This window comes from Magnolia sinica, chromosome 19 (assembly GCF_029962835.1).
Source record: "Magnolia sinica isolate HGM2019 chromosome 19, MsV1, whole genome shotgun sequence".
Lineage (NCBI taxonomy): Eukaryota > Viridiplantae > Streptophyta > Magnoliopsida > Magnoliales > Magnoliaceae > Magnolia > Magnolia sinica.
In genome coordinates this window covers 66,458,201-66,465,513 of record NC_080591.1, presented here as the reverse complement: position 1 = coordinate 66,465,513, position 7,313 = coordinate 66,458,201, and the positions used below count along the sequence as shown (strand labels likewise).

General features: G+C 36.2%; 1 non-coding gene across 1 annotated transcript; it reads right to left on the bottom strand.

Moving 5' to 3' along the window:
• Positions 1 to 1,266: 1,266 nt before the first annotated feature.
• Positions 1,267 to 1,373, bottom strand: LOC131235848 (small nucleolar RNA R71). Its single transcript, XR_009166367.1, has one exon. It is a non-coding gene; the product is annotated as a small nucleolar RNA R71 (small nucleolar RNA).
• Between the last annotated feature and the right edge of the window lie 5,940 nt (positions 1,374 to 7,313).

Sequence of the window (7,313 nt, the reverse complement as noted above, 5' to 3'; positions counted from 1 at the left end):
GCAATCCAGTTTTTGGCGTCGTTGCCGGGGAGAGACTGAGATAGATCAGATCTGTGCAAGATAGCTAAGGTAAGTAAGGTAATTTCTCTTCTAAACCCTCCAAATTTCCGGTAGATTTTTTTTTCTCTGAAAGTAAATTCAGTTAGGTCTTTCAAGCACTAACTATGACATGAGGTTGCTCTGCTTAGGATTTTATCACCCAAGTGCAATGGTTGTCATACAGTTGCTGTTTGATCACAAAGATCATCCGCTGAACCTATTTTCCAAATTAGCATAGTTTAATTTCTGCATTAGTTTTACTTTTGTTGATTTATTTATTATTTTTTTCATGGACTGAACCCTCATGGTCGGCCTTGCTGCCTGGATTGTTGATTTATTTTACTTTATAGATTGAACCCACATGGTTGGCCCTGCCGCCGGAGTTATTGATTTATTTTTGATTTGTGGACTGAACCCTCATGGTCGGCCCTACTGCCTGGGTTGTTGATTTATTTTATTTTGTGGATTAAACCCTCTTGGTCGGCCCTGCCGCATAGGTAATTGATTTATTTTGCTTTGTGGATTGAACCCTCATGGTCGCCCTTGCCGCCTGAGTTGTTGTTTAAGTTTTTGTTTCTATTTTATGTATCATACTTGTTATTTGAATTAGTGGTAATTGTTATGTGGTGTGGATGATTTATGTCCCGTTGGAGTAGGGATCAAAACAATCGACTCTCCTCCGAAGGAGGACTAGTTCCAGGCCTTGATAATTCACTTAGAAGAGGCACTCAACATCACTTGTATTCCATGGTAGACCCAATTGATAATCCAAATCCAAATCTGTTAGATCCAACTATAAATCAAAACAGAGAAAATCAACCTAATCCTCATCTTGAGGATGAAAATGAAGTTCATAAGAATGTGTTAAACCAGCCACGGACTTTACGGGAACATTTACACCCTGAGAGATCAACTTTACCATCTTACATAGTGTTCCCTGCTCACATAGGGAACATTGATTTTAAACTAGGTGTGATTAAATTAATTTCTAAATTTCATGGCTTGGATTCTGAAAGCCCCTACTTGCACCTCAAGGATTTTGAGAAAGTAATTACAATGTTATAAGTAAATAATGACAATAAGGATGTACTTAAGTTTAGATTATTCTCATTTTCTCTAAAGGATCGGGCCAAAGTATGGCTCAACTCTCTAAGACGTAATACCACTTCATGGCAAGCCTTAAGTAGAGAGCTTTTGAAAAAGTTTTTTCCCAAGCACAAAACAAATGCACTAAAACAAAAAATCATGTCATTCTCCCAAAAGGGGAATGAATTATTTTTTCAAGCTTAGGAGCGCTTCAAAGACATTCTAATTACTTGTCCACATCATAGTTATGAACCATAACACGTGATTGATGCTTTCCGAAAGGAGCTCACCATGGATACCTGTCAGTTCATAGAGAAGATATGTGGTGGAACCTTTCTTGACAAAGATTATAATGAGGCTTAAGATTTTCAAGATATGTTAGCAGAGAATATGCAGACATAGGATGTCTCTGCTAAATCAGACCAGACTAGACCTAGAAAGCGGGGATGTATGTCCTAAGAGAGGAAGACGACCTTAATGCAAAATTCGTTGCATTGGCTAGAAAGGTCGAAGCCTTAGAAATTAGGAAGGTTGATATGGTTAAAGCAAACACTTCTTTAAGTAATTTTTGCAGCATTTGTGGTAGTACAAACCATGTCATAAAGGATTGTCTAATAATCTCAGTTGTACAAAATATCACATATGAGCATGATCAAGTAAATGCTATAAATAACTACCAAAGGTCAGTTATGCAATTAATGGGAAACACGTATAATCCAAATTGGCGTAACTATCCTAATCTTAGTTGGAGGAATGGACCATAAATTAATGCGCCTAATGCACCACAAATGCCTGCACAAAACAACTTCTTTGGGGCACCTAACAGTGCACCATATGTGCCCCCACCAAAGCGATCATCTGTGGAGGATGCATTAATCGCATTCATGAACTCTCAAGCTCAAATGAATCAGTCTCTAATCCAGTCAAATCAGGAATTAAAGACAGCTATGGTTAGGATTGAGACTCAACTAAATGTTATGGAAAAATGCACCTTTCCTTCTTAAACTGTGCCAAACCTTGGAAACACACATTTTATTGGAGGCTCAAATTCAAGTGAGCTACATCGTGAACAAGCTAAGGCCATCATTACCTTGAGAAGTGGAAAAAAGGTCGATAATAAGATAATGCAACCGGTAGAAATACCGGAGGATGAGTCATTATCTCAAGAAAATGATGAACTGATTATCGTTCAAGAGCCGTAACAACAAAATGATAAAGAGACTAAGTCATATGAGCCTCCAGTTCTGTTCCTATCTAGACTTCGGAATACAATTGTCCCCATGAAATATCAAGAGGTGTGGGATGTGCTCCAAAAGGTTACTGTTAATATTTCTCTGCTTGATACCATTAGACAAATTTCATCATATGCTAAATATTTTAAGGACTTGTGCACTGTAAAGAGAAAATTAAATGTACAGAAAAAGGCCTTCTTTACTGAGAAAGTAAGCGCTATCATTTTACAAAGGGCTGTACCCAAATACAAAGACCTGGGAAGTCCCACCATTCCTTGTATTATTGGGAATTTCCAAATTGAGCATACTTTGCTAGATTTGGGTGCAAGTGTCAACTTAGTACTTTATTCAGTTTACAACCAAATGGGGTTAGGTGAGCATAAACCAACCACGATTACACTCCAACTCGCTGACCGTTCTATTAAGGTACCAAGGAGAATTTTAGAGGACATGCTAGTCCAAGTAGAGAAATTCTGCTTCCCCATGGATTTTATTGTACTAGACACTGAACCATGTGCAAATGCTAGTGCTTAAGTTCCCATCATTTTAGGCCTATTCTTAGCAACTTCAAATGCAATCATAAATTGCAGGAATGGAATGATGGACTTGTCTTTTGGTAACATGACTCAAGAGCTAAATATTTTCAATCTATGTAAGTAGCCCATTGATAATAATGAGATCCATGAGCTGAATTTCATGGACTGCTTGATAGAAGAAGAGGAATTGGAACCTAGTCTGACTAAGGAATTGATTCAAGTCATTGGGGACTTGAAAAATTCTGATTTAGAAAAAGTATTTACTGAAATTTGTGATGATATTGAGAGCATTACCACCCAGGACATTGGTATGTACCAATGGAGACAGTACACTCAAATTCTATCTATTGAGGACTCGCGACCTCTGCCATCACCAACCAATGTTCCAAAGCTTGATTTAAAACCACTACTAAATGAGCTTAAGTATGTATAATTAGGTGAAAATAAACCTTATCCTGTGGTGATCTCTTCATTTTTAGAGAAGGATCAAGAGATTAAATTGTTGAAAGTTCTAAGGGACTATAAAGGAGCCTTGGGCTGGACCATTGCTGACATCAAGGGTATAAGCCCTTCCATATGCACCCATCGGATCCACCTCGATGAGGACGCCAAACCAATTAGATAACCTCAAAGGCGTCTCAATCCAAACTATAGAAGGTGATCAAATTATTGGATGTGGGAATCATCTACCCAATATCCGATAGTGTTTGGGTGAATCCAACTTAATAGTTCCAAAGAAATTCGGAATAACTATTGTGCAGAATTTTAATAATGAACTCATACCAACACGTGTCACCACTGGTTGGCATGTTTGCATTGACTATAGAAAATTGAACTAGGTCACAAAGAAGGATCATTTCCCTTCACCATTCATTGATCAAGTTTTACAGAAGGTAGCGGGTCACTCATTCTATAGTTTTCTTGATGGATATTCTGGTATAACCAAATAGAAATGGCCCTGAAAGACCAAGAGAAGACCACGTTCACTTGTCCATTTGACATGTTTGCTTTCAAACGGATGCCATGGATTGTGTAACGCTCCTGCAACTTTCCAATGGTGCATGTTAAGTATTTTTTCAAATATGGTTGGGAAGTTTCTTGAGGTTTTCATGGACGACTTCTCTGTATTTAGGAGTAGTTTTGAGGAATGCCTCAACAATTTATCTCTTGTCTTGTCTAGGTGTGAAGAGAAACACTTCTTCTTAAATTGGGAGAAATGTCATTTCATGGTTTAAAAGGAAATTGTTTTGAGCCATGTTATCTCCAAAAATGGAATCGAGGTAGATTGCTCAAAACTCGACACTATAACTAATCTACCTATCCCCCGAACTATTAGAGATATTAGATCACTTATAAGACATGCTGGTTTTTATAGAAGATTTATCAAGGACTTTAGTGCCATTACTAGACCCTTGACTAATCTTCTTCAAAAGGATGTTCCATTTAAGTGGATAGATGAGTATGCAAGTGGCTTTAATAAAATTAAATCATCCCTTACTACTGCACCTTTCATGCATCCACCAGATTGGATACTTCCTTTTGAACTAATGTGTGATGCAAGTGATTATGCCATAGGGGCTGTTTTAGGCCAAAGGAAAGATAAACGGCCCTACGTTATTTACTATGCGAGTAGAGCTCTAAACTCGGCTCAAGTGAACTACTCAACAACTGAAAAGGAGTTACTTGCAGTAGTTTTTACTTTGGATAAGTTTAGGTCCTACTTGCTAGGATCCAAAGTGATCATTTTCATAGACCACTCGGCTTTGAAATATTTGCTATCTAAGAAGGATGCAAAGCCAATACTTTTGAGATGGATCCTCCTACTCCAAGAATTTGACTTAGAGATAAAAAGTAAGAAATGAGTAAAAAACGTAGTGGCCGATCACCTTTTTAGATTGGTGTTAGATGATTCCACTGAGAAGATGGATACCCAGGACACTTTTCCTGATAAACAATTATTTGCAATCTCCAAATTGCCTTGGTATGCAGATATAGTGAACTATCTTGTAATGAGAAAAATACCATATCATTGGAAGTCACAAGATGGTAAGTATTTTGAAACTGAGGTTAGGAACTTCTTCTGAGATGACCTGTATTTTTATAAATATGGGATTGATCAGATTTTTAGACGTTGTGTCCCATAAGATGAAGTTAAGAGTGTTATTTTCTTTTGTCACATGGAAGCATGTGGTGGCCATTTTTCTGCTAAGAAAACAACTGCAAAATTTCGGCAATGTAATTTTTACTGGCCCACCATGTTTAAAGACACCCATGCTTTCTGTGTTGCTTGTGATAGATGTCAAAGGTTGGGAAGAGTGTCCCGGCGCAAGATGATGCCTTTATCTCCAATTTTACTATTGAAGATTTTTTTATTGTTGGGGTATTGATTTTATGGGCCCATTTTTATCTTCTTTTGAATTTCTTTATATATTGGTTGGTGTGGACTATGTTTCAAAGTGAATTAATGCAATTCTAAGTAGGACCAATGACAATAAAGTGGTCATACGATTCCTCAAGAAAAATATTTTTTCTAGATTTAGAACTCCAAAGGCCGTCATTAGTGATGATGGGTCTCACTTTTGTAATAGAACATTTGAGGCTTTGATGAAGAAATATGGCATCAAGCATAAAGTGAGCACCCCATACCACACACAAACGAGTGGGTAAGACTATCCGACGCTTTATGGGCTTATAGGACTGCTTATAAGATCCCGATTGGAATGTCTCTATACAGATTGGTGTATGGGAAGGCTTGCCACTTGCCTGTGGAATTGGAACATAGAACCAACTATGAAATAAAGAAATTAAACTTTGATATGGACCAAGTAAGTGGACAAAGGAAATTAGAGTTGAATGAATTAGAGGAGCAGAGGAGAGATTCCTATGAAAATTCTAAAATCTACAAAGAGAGGACCAACGCTTTTCATGACAACACGAGGAAGAATTTTGAATCTCAGCAAAAGGTCCTATTGTACAATTCCCATCTCCAGTTCTTTTCGAAAAAATTAAGATTAAGATGGACAAGCCCCTTCATTGTGAAGAATGTTTATACTCATGGGGCTGTTGAAATTATGAATCCACATGATGACAATGTGTACAAGGTTAATGGTCAGAGATTGAAGCCTTATGTGAAAAACTTTCATTTGGGAGAGGAGTCCTTCCCTCTTCATGAGCCAGAATATTCAGAATGATGCTCCTGGTATGACCGAGCATTTCTGTAGGACTTGTATCATATTCTATTCTTTTTAATGTCACTTAGCAAGTGAGTTTTTCATGTTATGTACTATCCACCATTTCTGTTATGTTTAGTATTTTCTGCATTATATTATCATTATATTGAGGACATTGTAGATTTTAGGTTGGGGGGTGTGGATAGTCATCCATGTGAAGGTTTTTTTGAAGAAAAATAAAAATAAGAATAAAAATTAATTCTAGGAACAAAATTAAAATGGAAATAAAATTCTAACTACACCACTTTCACAGGTAATCTCGATTGCATTTAGCATATGCAACAAGCCTTTAAACCCCTAGGTTTCCCCTAGTGGACGAGTTATAGTCTTGTGAAGGTTTCTAGAAATGTTACCCACAAACATTGAAAATATGAAAAATAAGTCAACACTTGAAAATTTATACAATTATGCCTTCATTCATCATATGAATTCCAAAACAAAACAATACTTACCCTAAGTCTGAAGTTAGTTAGAATCTCAAATTTATAATCCATTACATCCTTGAGTTTAGAAACCTAATCAAAATTTAAAATAGTTATGATCCAATATCCTTAGGTGCTCCGTGACACTAGTCTAACTTTGAGAAATATGCATGTTCCATATCCTAACTCCTTTCAATCATCTCAAGAATATGAAATCTCTAGTTATCTCATTTTCTTCATGACATTTCTTCTTTTATCATCATATCTTCATTATTATAGATCACCCTCAGATGAATATTCCCATCGGGTTTGCTTCATAGCATAAGAGGATATCATATTGAAGAATGGTCATGAAGTAAAATGGATAACATAGAGTAACTTTCATGATTCTTGGATGATTGAAAGGATGTTAGGATAGGGAACATGCTTTATAATTTCTCAAAAATTTCTAGTGTCATTATTTTTCCTAAATATTCTCTCTATTTAAGGATTTGATCAATGGTACTAGTTCATTCAACCTTGTTTGAATCAAAATTTGTTATTCTAGTTCACATATCATATTTCTCACTTAGTTAGCAAGGGTGTATTGTGAATTCAGTACATCAAATTACAACTCACTTTAAACTAGTGAGTAAATAATTGAACTCAAGTCTATAATTTTCAGTTATTAGATTTCTGACTACTATTAACCTACATTAAGTATTATTTTGAAAATGTTGAAATTAAACTTAAACCTAACTGAAACCTAAAAATAATAAAAATAATAAT